This window comes from Trachypithecus francoisi, unplaced genomic scaffold, assembly GCF_009764315.1.
Source record: "Trachypithecus francoisi isolate TF-2019V2 unplaced genomic scaffold, Tfra_2.0 Lachesis_group0, whole genome shotgun sequence".
Lineage (NCBI taxonomy): Eukaryota > Metazoa > Chordata > Mammalia > Primates > Cercopithecidae > Trachypithecus > Trachypithecus francoisi.
In genome coordinates, this window is record NW_022681453.1 from 82,129,031 (window position 1) to 82,146,464 (window position 17,434).

A 17,434-nucleotide genomic window follows, 5' to 3' on the forward strand; every position below is an offset into this window, starting at 1 on the left:
CAGTGGGAGAGGCCCAAAAGGCCCTCCAAGAAGCTACAAAGAGCCAATGCTTGGAAAACTCTCTCAAAGGTGAAATTGCCAAGTAGTCAGTGTTTAACAGAGAAAATAGCAACAACCTAAAAGAAAGAGAATGGTGGGCCTGTCACCGTTCATCGTGGTTGCTCAAGTAACTATTTCTCTCCCTGCCTCCTCTCACTGCTGCTGAAGCTTCGATGGAGGGTGCTTTCTCTGGAGACCACACCCCTTCCTCCCTACCCTCAAACACTTCTAGTTAGTAGTGTGTCCTGCTTTTGTGGAAAACGGAGGTATTTAAATAAAGATAAGAAAATCTTAACCCAAACTGAAGAAATGTCATAAGAATGAGGTGAGAGATATATAAGGAACTTGTACCTAGGTAAAAAGAAGGTAAAAGGAGACATTTGATAGGTATTATTTGGGAAGATGGGAAGATAATTCCATGTTTATAGTTTAATGAGTTGAGATTCCTCAATCAAACAAGTAAACATATGATTTAATTTTATTATCATTTTGCTCCATATAACAAAACTTAGAGTTAAGTGTTCCAAACTCTGATCTTGCAGATAAGTAAAATGAGGTTTCATGAAATCAAGTGACTTGCCCAAGAGCGCCAAGATAGCAAGATGCAGATGAAGGACAGGGGTCTTCTTGTTCTTGACTTTGAAGCCTGTGCCCCTTCTCACCCACTGTACTGTTACATACACCATGCTGTTAAATTGGTCTCATGGCAGTGGTGAGTTTTGAGTTTAAAATGAGTAACTATTAATGATATTACAATTCCACATAGATCAGTCACCTAAAATTGCAAAGAGTAGGATGATGTAAATAATTGGCTAACTCTGAAGGCATAATAGTTCCGATTTGGACGTTAGATTCTGCTAAGGCTACAGAAAGAACTATGCTACTCCCCTATGTGTTCTTTATCCCATCACTCTGGATTATTTTAACCATGCCATATTATTTTTGTATTGTCTATTTTCCTTCATCCCCCCCTTTAGAATGTCAGCTCAATGACCTTTTTGTCTTTTTTGCTGATGTTTCACGAGCAACCTAGAACCAGAGCTTGGCACTTAAGAGGCCCTCCTTAAATGTATTCTGAGTAAATGAATGAAAGAGGAAGTGATATGTAAGCTACCACCTAAATTCTACCCTGGAGTTAGAGGCAAAAAAGAAGGATAAAAAGGAGGAAGAAGAAGAGAACCTCAGTACAGCACCCACCTGGTTATTCAAGAGTCAGTGGTTGGCAACGTTGCATAAACATGTCATTATGGGCAGTGTTTGTCTTTATAATGGGTTTGGTGACACTTGCATAAAAAATCTGTGAAGTGAGAGTTACCATAAGAACCCAGTTGCATCAAAATTCTTTTTCCAAAAGCCTAATCAGGTGCTGAGCTGCTTTGTACCTGGCCTACAATTTCTAAGACTTTTGTCACTTATTTGGGTGGTTGGGGTCAAAGAGACTTAGACAAATAAGCATAACAGATATGCTGGTACGTCTGCTAGAAGTTTCTTTCTAGAGAAACCAATGATCTTCTTGGTGAGATAATTTATTCTTAAAGGGATTTGATTTTCATCCAGTAATGAAGATTTCTTGTTTGAGTGCAAGAGCATAAAAGGCTGGAGTGCAATGGTGCAATCTCAGCTCACTGCAGCCTCTGCCTCCCAGGTTAAAGCAATTCTCCTGCCTCAGCCCCCCAAGTAGCTGGGATTACAAGCACCTGTCACCATGCCCGGCTAATTTTTGTATTTTTAGTAGAGATGGGATTTCTCCATGTTGGCCAGGCTGGTCTTGACCTCTTGACCTTAAGTGATCCACTTCCCTCATCCTCTCAAATTGCTGCGATTACAGGCATGAGCCACCATGCCAAGCCTGTCAGCCTAACTTCTATTAGACACATAGCTGAATTATATGGTGGTTGTAGGTAGGTGTGTGTGGCAGAGGGGATGTGTTTGTGTTCTGAGAGCTCAAAGTGAAAAGTTGCTGGACTCAAGTCATCATAAGATATCAAGGTCTGGGCCGGGCACGGTGGCTCACGCCTGTAATCCCAGCACTTTGGGAGGCTGAGGCGGGCGGATCATGAGGTCAGGAGATCGAGACCACAGTGAAACCCCCTCTCTACTAAAAAAAATACAAAAAAATTAGCCGGGCATGGTGGCAGGTGCCTGTAGTCCCAGCTACTTGGGAGGCTGAGGCAGGAGAATGGCGTGAACCCGGGAGGCGGAGCTTGCAGTGAGTCACGATCTCGCCACTGCACTCCAGCCTGGGCGACAGAGCGAGACTCCATCTAAAACAAAACAATAAAAAAAAGATAGCAAGGTCCAAGCAGCCCTACCTTGAGATCCTTTCTTAGGGGATCCAGCCCTGGTAATGCAACTAGGGGTATTTTTTGAATAAACTGAATGGCATTGGTAGAGTCGTTCATGAGTTCATATGAAATGCTTTGCAGAACCTCCCAGAAGATTGTGACAGGGTTTGAGGGATAAAGGCCAGTGAATCCTTACTGTTGTACTCAGTGCAAGTATGCAAGTAAATTTACCTAGGTGTTTGAATACATATAACTACTTTTCAAAACTCATCAATCCGTAGTCTGCTTAAAGGCAACATACATCATTGTAATAGTTTCCTGACAAACGTAGTCACCTTCATTCTGTTGTTTTAGATGTAAAAGGAATTAACTAGATTAATTACTTAACTCCCCTGCCTTCTTCTCCAAGTGAGCATCATTGTCAATGTCCTGATGCTGGTCCAAGCTATCTTTTGGACATTGCATCCACTAACATGCATCCACTAACTGAGATGCCGCTCATCCTGTCTGGTGTTCGGCCTTTGGTGTCACTTCTTGCTACCATCATTGGAGATGTCAGTGTTACCATTTGGTGGCTGGTCGCAAAGCTCTCTGCTGCAGGGAGGTTCCTCGTTCTGACCCCAGGACACTTCAAGGACCCCCTTTCAGCTAAGTTCTACATGCTTCTAGGGACCAGAGAGATTGGGCTTTTCTCCCATGCTATTGCTGGCTGGGCAAAGGATGTCTTTGTTTGACTGCCTCAGGTGCTCTCTGACAAACTTTTTTTTTTGTTTGTTTTTGTTTTTTTTTTTTTTTTTTTTGAGACGGAGTCTCGCTCTGTCGCCCAGGCTGGAGTGCAGTGGCCGGATCTCAGCTCACTGCAAGCTCCGCCTCCCGGGTTTACGCCATTCTCCTGCCTCAGCCTCCCGAGTAGCTGGGACTACAGGCACCCGCCACCTCGCCCGGCTAGTTTTTTATATTTTTTAGTAGAGACGGGGTTTCACCGGGTTAGCCAGGATGGTCTCGATCTCCTGACCTTGTGATCCGCCTGTCTCGGCCTCCCAAAGTGCTGGGATTACAGGCTTGAGCCACCGCGCCCAGCCTGACAAATCTGTTGCAACTACACCAGCGGATCCTGCATTGGGAGGGAAACTGTAGGACTTATTCCCTCTTTAGAGTCCCCACCTAGGAAGATAATATGCTTTCTTTTTGCTCAGATTTTAAAGCATTTCTGAGAGTTCTATTATTGTCTCCCATCTTGAGGCTAGTCAAGTCATATTGTGATTATACACAAAGGTGGATGCTTAAGATCACCTTTCAGGACTGAACTCTTGGCCAGGCATGGTGGCTCACACCTGTAATCCCAGCATTTTGGGAGGTCAAGGCAGGTGGATCACTTGAGGTCAAGAGTTCAAGAGCAGCCTGGCCAACATGGTGAAACCCCATCTCTACTAAAAATACAAAAATTAGCTGGTCATGGTGGTGGGCTCCTCTAGTGCCAGTTACCCAGGAGGCTGAGGCAGGAGAATTGCTTGAATCTGGGAGGCGAAGGCTGCAGTAAGCTGAGATTGTGCCACTGTACTCTAGCCTCAGTGACAGAGCAAGACTTCATCTCAAAAAAAAAAAAAATCCTGAGCTCCAATTACAACTGTTTCTCTTCCAGTCTTTCTCATCTTAGAAAAGAGCCCCCCATCCACCAGGGGAGTCATCTCCAGGTTCTGCCTTTTTTATCCACTGCTACATTTACTCCAACACTAATCCTGTCAACTCAGCTTCTGAAACACCATTCCACCACCTCCGGCATGGCCACCTAGCCACCACTGTTTTCTAGATGGTTCTGACAACAGCCTTCTATGTCTCTCCACATCTACTTTTGCTTCTACAATCCATTTTCCACAATGCGGACAGAGAAGCTTCATAAAAGTGTAAGTCTGAGCCCGCTACTCTGTAGCTTAAAACCCTGATAGTGGCTTTCCCTTGCACTTTGCACAAAATGAAAACTTACATAGATTAAAGTGATTTAATTCTTTTCTAATAGAATCCTACTTCTCTTCTCATCCACCTTGCTCTGGCCACACAACCTTTCCTTAAGTTCCCAGACATGGGATGCTTTTCCCTACTTTGGCCATGCTCTTCCCTCTCCCTGGTGTCACCCCTGCTGCCACGGCATGGCTGGCTTCTCAGCCTTCTTGTATTCATTGATGTATACCACTAGAACCTAGCACAGTTACTGGCACATAATAATACTAAAGGAAAAGCTTGCTGAATTAATGAATACTTGAAAAGAAACCAGTGCTGTGGAATGTCATTGTTAGGAGAGAGGACTCTGGGGCAGACTTTTCTGAATTCAGATCCCTTCCCAGTTGTGTGACTTGGACAAGCCACTTACTCTCTCTGTGCTCAGGTTCTTCACTGATAAAGTGAGGGTCATAACTATACCAACCACATAGGGTAGTTTTGAGGATACATATTTTAAATATACTGATATATATATAAATATGCCTGGCACATAGCAAGCACTATGTGTTAGTGATTGATAGAAGAGGGGAGATAGATGCAAGACCATTGTCCATGTGGACCTAGAGAAGGTGAGTTGGAAGGTGGGGGAGAGATCTTGGCATGACATTGACAACCCCCCGGTGAGAGGTTGGCATCATGGGCTGTGGAGACCAAAGGCTTCAAACTGGGCAGAGAAGGGGACAGGATATAATAGGTAAATCAGAGAGACACCTTGGAAAGGAGAGCAATCTGTGTTCTGTCTGAGAGAGGGTCTCCAGGAGGAGTATTATCAAATGAGAGCATCACCAACAACAAAACAGTCATTGCTGAATGTTGCCTGTGGCTTGCATGAGACTGTCTGTCATTGACAGGGACCAAACAGCTCCTGACTTGGGCAGCGATTTATGAAACTGACATTTTAGAATTTATTTTTCTCTGTGAAAAAATCCTGATCAGCAATCATGAGAGAGAAAAGGTACGCATGCTTGCAGACCTGTGGTTTGAAAATTACTTATAATTCTCCTATTACTGTCTGCCACGAAAATACCTCAGTCTGACAAGATCAGAGCTACTGTCATCCTTTTACATTTAATTTTAATTTACACGAAATAATGTTCTTCCTGCTCCATTTCTTCCAATTCTTTTCTTCTCCTCCCCTGTTCATTTTTCCTTATCACTTCAAAGTTACTCCTTTCAGCAATGTCATCTCTTCTTGCTGTAATGTACCTCACCTTTATACAGCTAATAAAAGCATTATTTTCATTTCACATTTATGTCTTCTGTGGCTACATTTCTGAGCAGTAGAATTAAACTTAGAAAAAATAGTAAGCTGACTAATAGGAACGATTTCTCTTTTATTAACAATCACTGGCTGACATTATTTTGGAAACTTTTATTTTTGAATTTAATTTAGAAATTCAGGGAGCACTAGAAAACTCAGCAGTGTCTCTTATTTTTGCCTCCTTCTTCCCTTCCTTTTCCCTACCTGTCTTCCCTTTTTTCCTTTTCTATGCCTTTATAACATTCTATGCTTTTATAACATGAAAAAAGATATGTTTTATATTTGGGCTATGAGTTTGAACATTTTCTATACCTTGGATCTACTACTAATAGATTTACCATCAATTTTCTTTACAAAAATGTTTGCTGTGACAAAAGATTCTGCATTGGGGATTAACTTTAGCACAAGATTTCCGCTAATTGAGATAAATATACAGTGCCCAACTTTAGGGGTAAGAATTTAGGTGTTTTTTTTTTTTCAGGCCAGCAAGTATGCATTTACTAGTTAACACTTTTAGAGTCTGAATATAGTCCTGGATGAATCATGAACTTGGTCTAATTTGGTAATTCTTTATGCTTTTATGTGCCTGCACCAGAGCTATGCATCTTATCATAATTTGTTTCCTTCATAATTGTTCTGCTTTGGAATATGGAAACACTCAGTGCTCTGATTTCTTCTTTCTGGTAAATTCAGGCCAGCTTCATCTCTCATTTCAACTCTAACCTCTTACCAAAGGTCACCACATTCATAATATCTTGTGTTGAAAGTTCTGAGAGACTTTACTTTTGCCAATTCATTTTCTCCCCCAAGAGATGAGGGCTACTATTCTTTTGAATTATTGCATCCATTTTAGAAAAGAAACTAATTATTTTTTATTTAACAAAGAATATCCTGTGACTGATAGAACTGGATTCATGTGAAAATGCGTAAGAGGTGATGAGGAGATCATTTTCTTCAAGAAAATGTAGTTTCAAAAATGATTTAAATGGGACATAAAGTACTCATGAATATGGTTGCTTTTATAACTAATGCAGATATCTTACTTCTATCACTGATATTCCTGAGTGTTTTATACTAGCAAATTCTCTGTAAATGTTTCTCAATATTAACAGTTTTCCAATCCTCACTTTTGTGCTGTTTCTTGGAAAATTTACATGGAGTTTTGAAATGTATGTGTGTATGTAGATATAGATCTCACGTTTTGTAAGATGATCTCATTGTTGGTGACCTTCATAGCTGTGTGTGAATGTGACCTCTAAAGGATATGGTTTCACCAATACTTCTCTCCTTGCTGCATAAAGATCCATTTTTGTGCTCTGGCTTGCAATCCTTCCTTCAATTACAGGAAAAGCTTTGTTTCTTCCAGGGCACATGCTTTGCTGCACTGTTGGGAGTTTTATGACAATTATAAATTTACTTTTCAATTCTCTGTATTACAGATTCCATTTCAGTTCTGTAGAACTGGCTACAATTTTAAAAATATCATTATTCTGTGTATGCTACGCATCTCAGCAGAAATGGTTGGAAGATAACACTTTTCCATGTTACTGACTTTGGTGAACCTCATTGCTGCTATGGAAGGGGATCACAGCAAAGCAAAACACCCTCAACATTTTAGCAGAGAAGAGGGCTCGAGTTAAAAAACTTGGCTGGGAGTAGTAACAGTTACTGCCTCCATTGATTCATTGATCCTTAATTCAAAATGTTTAAACAAACATTTGTTAATTAAAAATCAGGACTTCTTGCTGGGACTTTTTTTTTCCGTATCTGCTTAATTTTCTCTGAAGGAGCTTTTATCTTGTAACTTAAGGAGGATTTGTTGTTGTTGTTGTTTGGGCCATACTGTTTACATGGTGACCTTGTAGAGTTAGAATAGATTTCAGTTGTTGCTAAGAAAATGGACTAAGATGCCATTCCATTGGGGTCTAGTTGTCACAGTCATAGACAGTTAACTGCAACACTCTTCCTTTTTGGCCTTCCAGTTTGTTAATGATCAATTTAATGTAGACACCAGCTTTTATCAATTTCTAAAGACATGTTGATCTGGGCTTGATGTTCTACCTAGTTATTCATGTCCTCCTTGCAATGAGGGGTTTCTGCTTCACTCCTGACTCCACAATCCTGGAATTCGGAAAAATATCTTCAAAACTACTGCCAACTTCTAGTTATATGTTATTGATAGAAACTTTTGAAACCTGATACAGGCTGCTGACATTCGTTTTCTATAGGCAAATTATCATTTCAGAATAATACACATCATCTAAAAAGCATGTCATCATGAGATCTATAGTATCTCTAAAGTAAGTCCAGGAGCAGAGTTATCAGTGTGAACTGAAGCTTCCAGATAACTTGAGTAGTATGTTTTGTTGGTGCTTACAGATAATCCCATGCTTATTTTCAGGACTAAATAAAACTGATACCATCATGTGGTATTTCATTCCTTTGCTCATGAAGGGATTACTTAAGAGACCATTATTTCTGAAAAAAAAAATACTTATATTAAAATACTCTGCCAATTCTCTAAAACTCTCTCTTCAATATTCTATTGCAGAAAATATCAAGTCACCTAGCTTCAGCTCTGCTTGTCTTTTATTTGTTCTGGCTAACCGCTGTGTTCCTCTTATTCCTTTGAGAGGGAAACATACTGATATATATGTAGTGTAAAATGAACATGGTGAATCTAGAGGGGCATCTAATGACCAAGGCATATCAGCAGGTGATATTTGGCCCATAGTCCCAAACTTCTGATGGTGTTAGGACCCATAATCTACTAGAACACAATTTCCCATGAGAATGATGCTTCTCAGAGTTTTAATGGGCAATGGATCACCCATGGACCTTGTGAAAATTGCAGATTCTAATTTAATAGTCCTGGGGTGGGGACTCAGATTCTACATTGCTACAAGTTCAAGGCCTAGAGGAGAAGAACATTTTTTTGTTTTAAATATAGGCCCTATACTGCTATGAGTTCTAGATAAAATGGACGTTTTTGATGTCCATGCAGAGAAATTGAGACCAATGAGAAGGCCTTACTACTGAGTGGACCCACTCCAAATTCTCAGCACAGAATTCTGACAGCATTAAATTCTTTATTCTGAAAAGCACTGAACTTGCGCAGGGCCTGAAAGTATTTGACAATTTCTCCAGTCCTGTGGAAATGTAGAGACAGCTTGGATGGAGAAGGGAAGCAGAGTACTTGGAGGCAGAAGGACTGGGTTTGAGCCCAGCTTTGCCTCCACTTGGCTTCTTAGGCTTGAATAAGTCATAGACCCTCTTTCAGTTTCCATTTCCTTGTGTATAAATTAGTGATAATAGTAAAATACAACTTTATAGATTTGCTTTGATTTCAAATGTGAGAATTATGTAACAGTGTTTTGTAAATGTCAAGTGCTACACAAATATGAGTTGAGGGGCCCATAGCCTGCTATGATGATTTACAGTCGCATCAGTACACCAGTGTCGCCTAAACTCCTCCACCGTTTTGTTGTTTGTTAGCAATGAACATTCTGACTGAGAATGTAGGTATTTTATTGTTTACTCTGGATGTCATTTGTATACATAGTCATTAGGTATAATTCTGCAGTCAAAAAACCCCCAAATACTATTTTTTTTTCCCTTAAAACACCAGCATTGTCATATCTATCCCAGTATGTTTTGGGGAAAGGGGGAGGGATGGCTAGCTGTATGAGAGATATTTTAGGACTCTGAGAGATCTAACTAGTGTTGTGTGGTGGTCATAGATATCCTGATGTATCCACAACTTCTGAGAATTGCTTGATCAACATGGAGGTAAAGTTGGTCTGAGGAGAACATGCTATCCTTATCACCTAGGGAAGAAGTTGGCCTACAGGCAGCTTGCATTTTAATTGATTTTTTGATGAGCATTACTTTATTAAATCCTATGCAAAATTCCCCATGACATCTGTCAGTGATAAGTGATAAAAAAGACATTAAATGTTTAGTGAACACTTAAGAATTCTTTATCAGCAGGCATTGACTGAATACCCTCTGGATAATGCTGATAATACTTGCATTTATAACTTGCAAGATATTCCCACAATTCTATTTATGGTACAGTTTTCATTGAATCACTTCCCTTTTCTGACATAAAAACCCATCCTCATGGGGCTTGGATTTTTTTATGCATATTATAGACTGTAGCAAAGTTTTTATTTTAGGGAGAAAAAAATATATCAAAATATACATCATTGCAAAACTAAAATGCCCAGTAGCTGCTTTGCCATTTGCCTGGTTTGATGTAGGCCCATTTTCTGCTGCTTTTCTTTCCAGACCTTCTCTGATTTTTCCTCCAGTCTTGGCTGTGTCTTTTCATGCCTGCCATTTCTCTTCTATAATTAGAATACACTGGGGATTTATCATTAAAGTTTAAGTTATATGAAGCATCCATGGTCTTTCATTTAAGGTACTGTTTGGAGCAAGGTAGATGACACTTTCCATGGACATCTGGCTTACAGGGTCTTCCCATTGCAAATGAGGCCCCATTGGAATTATTGGACTCATCACTCGGCTGGCCAGACTTATGGTTGAACAGGTGGCTCCTGGGTGAGAATCCATTCACTCGCAGGTGCTTCTGAAGTGCCTGTTTTGTCTCAGACTCCTGTGGTGGTTGCATTCATTGGAAGACTAGTTCAAAATAAGTAGGAAAAGGCCAATAAGAATTTCTGAAAATTCCAAGTTGAGGAATATGTAGAGAAAATGGAAATTTATTTGTCAAAAATATATGGAACATATTGTATCTGATGTAAATCTGCATCTACACATGAGGAAGTTAGAAAGAAAGAGAAATGAAATAACCTGCTATTAATAAACAGAACTTTTCTAAATGTTTGCTGCTTGTATTCAATCATTTGTGTATAATATAATTTATGTTTAATCACACCCAAAGCCTTGCCAAGTAGGTCCCACAGGAATTTCTCTAATGAATACATAAGCAACTCTTGTATTGAGCATAGTAATTGCTTATATGCAAATTATTTTAAGTACTTGAACAGTTTGACTTAAGAAGGATAAACATTATGTCTGTAATCTTGTATATGATATTCATTTGCTTAGCAAGCCATTTTCTGATGGATTATATAAAAGCAAACTTTATAATCAACTGAATACAAACTATCCTGAGTTTGGAAAAACAAATTAATGAGGTTTTATGATCTTGAGTTCCAGACCTCTCCACCATCTGATTCAATATGGGACAGTAATATAACATGAGTTGATACAAATGACTTATAATTTACATTGATGTTTTAGTCTTTATTTTTTTTCCTATTATCTTTTCTGTGAATCCCTAGGTAATTTTGAAAAATAGAATTTGTATTAGCATTATGGAATTAGATCATCGGGCAACTCGGTTTACCGGTATTAGTGATAGCACCTTCTCCCTTCATGCCGTTTGTGTGAATAGGTCTTCTAGTACATTTGTCAACCAAAGGCAACCTTGCTGATACTTCTCTTGGATCTCAAGGTATCACCTATCTATTTTAGGTGTTAATATTTTTTTCTTTTTTTTGAGACAGAGTCTCGCTCTGTTGCCCAGGCTGGAGTGCAGTGGCACAGTCTCGGCTCACTGCAAGCTCCGCCTCCTGGGTTCACGCCATTCTTCTGCCTCAGCCTCCCCAGTAGCTGGGACTACAGGCACCCACCACCACGCCTGGCTAATTTTTTGTGTTTTTAGTAGAGATGAGGTTTCACTGTGTTAGCCAGGATGCTCTCAATATCCTGACCTCGTGATCCTCCCACCTCGGCCTCCCAAAGTGCTGGGATTACAGGTGTGAGCCGCTGCGCCTGGCGGTGTTAATTCTTAAATATGAAAAAGTATACTCATAATGTCTCAGAGTTGTCAGGACCTTTGAGCTTAGCAGAAATTATACTTTCCAGAAAATCTTTTGTTTGCAGTTTGCCTACTACAATGAGAGGAGTGTTGTTTGTTTGTTTGTTTTGCATGTGCAGCCAAATACACACATGCACCGTCATCCACTGTAACCACAAATATACACACTCATTACAATCAGGTGATAAAATAATTTATTATTAGAGGCAAAAAGCATATAACTAATTTTGAACCACACCTATATGGGTCCCTGTACCTGAGAAACAGGACTTTGATTCTGATCACCGAGTCACCAATTGATATAAGAGAAAGAAAAAGAGAGCTCCCTTCAAAATCCATCCGAAGTTTTTTTCAGAATCTGTCCAAAACTCCCCTAATCAGAATTCTGCTTTCTGTTTATTCATTTTTACAGACATGTGACCTTTTGGATCCTAGATTTGAGAAAAATTTCCTATGAATGTATTTGCCAGGATATACCCTCTATGTGTTCATGTGTTCTCATCATTTAGCTCACTTACAAGTAAGAACATGTGGTATTTGGTTTTCTATTCCTGCATTAGTTTGCTAAGGATAATGGGCTCCATGTCCAAGGCTCCACATCCCTTCAAAGGATATGATCACATTATTTTTTTATGGTCGTATAGTATTCCATGGTGCATACGTACGTACCACATTTTCTTTATCCACTCTGCCACTCATGAGTATTTAGGTCGATTCCATGTCTTTGCTCTTGTGAATAGTGCTGCAATGAACATATTCATGCATGTGTCTTTATGACAGAAACATTTCTATTCCTTTGTGATATACCCAGGAATGGGATTGCTGGGTCAAATGGTATTTCTGGTTTTAGGTCTTTGAGGAATTGTCACACTGTCTTCTGCAATGGTTGAACTAATTTACACTCTCAACAACAGTGTATAAGCATTCCTTTTGCTCTGCAACCTCACCAGACATCTGTAATTTTTGGACTTTTTACTAATATCCATTTTGACTAGTGTGAGGTGGTATCTCATCGTGGTTTTGATTCACATTTCTCTAATGATCAGTAATGTTGAGCTTTTTATCATATACTCATTGGACACATGTATGTCTTCTTTTGAAAAGTGTCTGTGCATGTCCTTTGACCACTTTTTAATGGGGTGTGACAAATATTTATTATCTACTATTTGGTGAATACAGTGCAAGATGCTGTAGATATGATGAACAAATTATTATCATTGCTGCCTTCATGTTGCTTATGGTCCGGTAATAAAAACAGACATTAATCAACTAATTACACAAATATATAATTAAAATGAGATAATAGATAAAAGGAAATGTATAGAATGTTATGGCAGACTATTTGAGGAGGATCTTGTGTAGGTTTGGATTATTTGGGGTCTAGAGAAGGCTTCCCAGGAGAAGAGGGAAAGCAGAGCAATGCAGAAATGGAACAGTACATACAAAGGACTTGAGATGAACAGAACCATGAAGTTTAAGTGTACTGGAAGCACACACAGGGAGGTTAAGTGGAGGCCAGAATGAGCAAAATGTCTATGGTTTTGTTAAAGACCATTTTTGAAAGAGAGTGGCATGATCAAATTTTCATTTTAAAGCAACATTTTGGCTGCAGTACAGAGATCAGAGTAGACGTGGGTGTTACGGACTGAACTGTGTCCACACACAATTCATATGCTGAGACCCCAAACCCCAATGTGACTATTTGGAGATAGGGGCTATATCATGGTAATACAAGTTAAGTGAAGTCATAGGTAGGGTCTTAATCTGATGGGACTTGTGCCTGTTTAAGAAGAGGAAGAAACACCACCATGTGAGATTGTGAGATCTTTCTCTTTCTCTCCCTTTCCCTCTTTCCCTATCCTGCACCTGCAATGTGCACATAGAATAGGCCATGTGAGGACACAGAAATAAGGTGGTTGTTTGCAAGCCAAGAAGAGAGGCCTGACTAGAAACCAAGCTTGCTGGCACCTTGATCTTGGACTTCTAGGCTCCAGAGCTGTGAGAAAATGAATTTCTGTGGTTTAAGCCGCCCAGTCTGTGGTATTTAGTTATGGTAGCCTGAGAAGACTGATATAGGAAACTGCAATGGATATGGGAGTTCTGGGTAAGGGACCACAGCAGTAGTTCAGGTACGAGATGGTGGTAGTACGTATGACAGTGGAAATGGCAGAGAAAGAGAAACATTTACAAAATTGGGAGCCTTTTTGTATTTGTAGAATTAACAGGATTTGGTGTTGGAGTCCATATATAAGGTGAGAGAAAGAGGGATTAAACTTTGTAACTTAAACTAGTGTGACCTGCACAACTAGATGAACGGCTTGCTCACTTTAGAAGTCACAAGAGGAGGATCAGGTTGGGGCCATAACCCGTAAGTTCAGATTCTCTCACGTGAACTTTTGGATGCCTTTGGATATGACAAAGGAGCAGATGGGACTAGAGCTTAAAGAGAGAAATATTAAACCATGCCCACAGAATCTGTTACTACGTGGCTTCTCAGGGTGTTGAATATGTGTAAATATATTATTGTGAATGTGACTCTCTCATACAAGCTTATGGTTTCTTGCAGGTTTCTAAACATTGACCTCTTTTCTGAATGGAGAATCCCCCAGGGCTAGTATTCTGTAGAATATATTTGGTAAATGCTTGTCTACAAGTGTATTTTTAATCATTCTCTTTCCCTGCTGCTTGATATCAGTAGCTTTTGATTTTATTTAATAAGACGTATTTTGGGCACATGATGGCCAGTGGATTCTCAAGTCGTGGGAATGAAACGGAGAAGGATTTAAGACAGGAGCTTTACATTTTCTCAGAGTTCCGCAGTGAGCACTGCCAAGATCTTTTAGAGTGCCTGGTGGTAGCAGAGCTGAAGGCCCAGTGTAGAGCTGGAATAGCCCCTGCCTTCCAGGCCACTCCTAGATACTGTACTGAGAGAGAGAGTGATTAAATACCACCACCATCCTCAAGTCCTTGTCCCTTTATATAATTGTTGACTATTTTTCAGAGCTATACCATTCCTGAGGTTGAATCTATCTTAAAAACTTAAAACATGAATGTCTTTCTTACATTGGCCTCTACCAAGTTTTCGAAGTTATTATCTAGAGGTTCAAGTCAATGGAGTTTTATGGGCTTAGAATTTAGATAAATAGAATTTAATAAGTTGTAACTCTACTTCGTGTTTCTGGCAAATATATCATACTGTGAGCAACTTTCTACAACTGACTTTTTCATTCAGCTTATATTCTGGAAATTTATTCATCTAACTACATGTAAATTTACCTATTTTTAAGCTACTGCATAATATTCTATGGTATAACCATGTCAAAATATGTTTAGACATTTAATTATATTCAACTAGACTTAAAAAAAAAGAAACACCATATATACCAGGTAAATTATTAGCAAATACAGGAAGAGGAAGATCAAATACAAGAATTAAATAATTCTGCCTGCTCTTTGCCCAAAAGCTTATATGAGCTACAAAAAGTTTACTTTATTTGTATTAATTACCTCCTCTTAATGTTTATTTTTGAGAGATAAATGACTGGATAAACAAATTTCCAGAAAAACTCTTTATGCTAAATTTTATTCCTAATGTCAAATCCTCCATGCCATTTTTCTTGTTGTTCCAAAAAAATATGATCTTTCATTTTTTTAATGCTTCCTCTCCACTCCAATTAAATCACTTGGAAGCCTGCATTTGAGTTATTTATGAGAGCCTATTAAGGCACACAGCCTCTGCCTTTGTGTCCCTTGCAGTGCCTTGCTCAAGGTGGTCCCACAGATGTTTTTGGTTGGATTTTGAGTTGAACTAGATTACTTATTCAGTACTGGCGATTGGGTGACCAATGTGTTCTTGAGCTTCATGTGTGTCGTTACCCTTCAGAGAGACAATTTTTCTTTTGAGTGAAGGGTTTGGAGGTTAATGGTTTAAACATTTCCCAAAATAGATCTATTTGTGATCCATGCCTTCTAATACCCCCTTCCACCTTGCTCTGCGCTGTGTACCTGAAGTATGGCTGCAGAATAATTGCTAGATAGTTGGATCTGTTGAGCTCAATTATCAATTGCTACAAAGTAGAGAAAAGAAATTACATGAGCCATAGTTTTCATTATGAAATATTCATAGAAATGAGGTTCAACCTGTGTTACAATAAAATGTTAATAAGACTTTTAAGAAGGCAATTAAAGAAAAATGTTTACTGCTGGGATAACTGAATTCAGATCTATTATTCTTCAATTTGGCAAAAAAGGGTAGTTTGGGGGTAATTTAAGTGTGAGATAGGTATATAGTTGCTTTTCTCCAGGAAAACTTCCATTGCTGTGAAGTTTCTACATGAATAATTTTAATTTTTTGAGATCTCCCTGTGGCAAAAATAAAACAATCAGAGGCATATTTATATACTTGCTTATACCTTTCCGCTGTAATATGTTTAGTAGCAATTTAAATTACCTTAATTTAGGGAGGCTCGAATCCCCTAAGATCCTTTGCTGTCCATGTGAAGATCAGAGTCAAGGAAAAATGACACTGCTCAGAGCTTAGAAATTCTCAGGCAGAGACAGAAGTGGGAAGTCAAACTATCTGCCAAGAATTAATAAGCTAAAATAGGATGAGAGGAGTTCCTTCTTCCATTTCTTTTCATAGTCCTTCCTTCACTGACTCTAAGCGGCTGTGGAAAGTGTCAATGCCCTGCCACCGTGCATGGCAAGCCTAGCATCAGCTGAGCTCGTTGGCTTGTGAGCGCTGCCTTTGTCAGTTTCACTCTTGGCATCATGGAACCTGACCATCCTGGGTGTGAATGCTGCTGAGCTGCTCTTCTGAAATGTCAGAAGATATTATTGGTTGCCACTCTGGCATTTTATAACAATAGTAAGTTCCTTGACAGGCTATCTAGGCTCTAGCGTGGCCATTTACACTACAGGGGAGAAGGGACATTTCTTATATTGTGTGTGCATTTTTAGCTTTTTAAGGCAGAATTCTGGAATCAGTCTCTTTTTGTTGGAATTGCTAATGCCATAGCCTCAAATTATACAGTATGTATTGTATACTACTGTATAACACGCTGGTCACCATGACTTTGGATATAAATCATAGTAGGAAGCAAAGTCAGTATTATGTTGAATCCAAAGGAAGGAGATGAAGGCTACAGCATGAACACAGTAAGCCTGAGGTTAAAGAACCCAGGCTCTTCTGTGTTTTAATCTAGCATATTCTGAGCTTCTTAGATTAAATCTTTTTTCTTTTTTTTTCTTTTTTGGAGACGGAGTCTCGCTCTGTCGCCCAGGCTGGAGTGCAGTGGCCGGATCTCGGCTCACTGCAAGCTCCGCCCCCCGGGTTTACGCCATTCTCCTGCCTCAGCCTCCCGAGTAGCTGGGACTACAGGCGCCCGCCACCTCGCCCGGCTAGTTTTTTGTATTTTTTTTTAGTAGAGACGGGGTTTCACCGTGTTAGCCAGGATGGTCTCGATCTCCTGACCTCGTGATCCGCCCGTCTCGGCCTCCCAAAGTGCTGGGATTACAGGCTTGAGCCACCGCGCCCGGCCTAAATCTTTTTTCATTACCACATTCTTCTATAAATTACAGGCAAATGGAAGACAGATAATGTCCTCTCACTCTGGCATAAAACTACTGGCACTGAATTCTGAGTATTTTGGTCACACTGTGTATTCATCGGTATTATTCTTGTTGGTGATCGCAGCAACTGTGCAGATAATTGCAGAGTTATCATCTCGATATGATTCCTTCTGTGATTAAAAAGTTTAATATGTAAATGTAATTCTGGAGAGCACTGCCTTTAAACTTTTATTATAAATTTTCAACACACAGTTATGCAAATCTAGGACTTCATAAATGTCACTTAATGGTAATGGTTGTCAGCTTTGTGAGAAGTTTTATCTTTATAGATGGACTGAAAGAACCTACAGAATTTTACATTTGTGGGAAATACAGTGTTGATGAAGTACCTAATTAGGAGGATGATCTTTTCTGAGAGAGAAACAAGTAAAC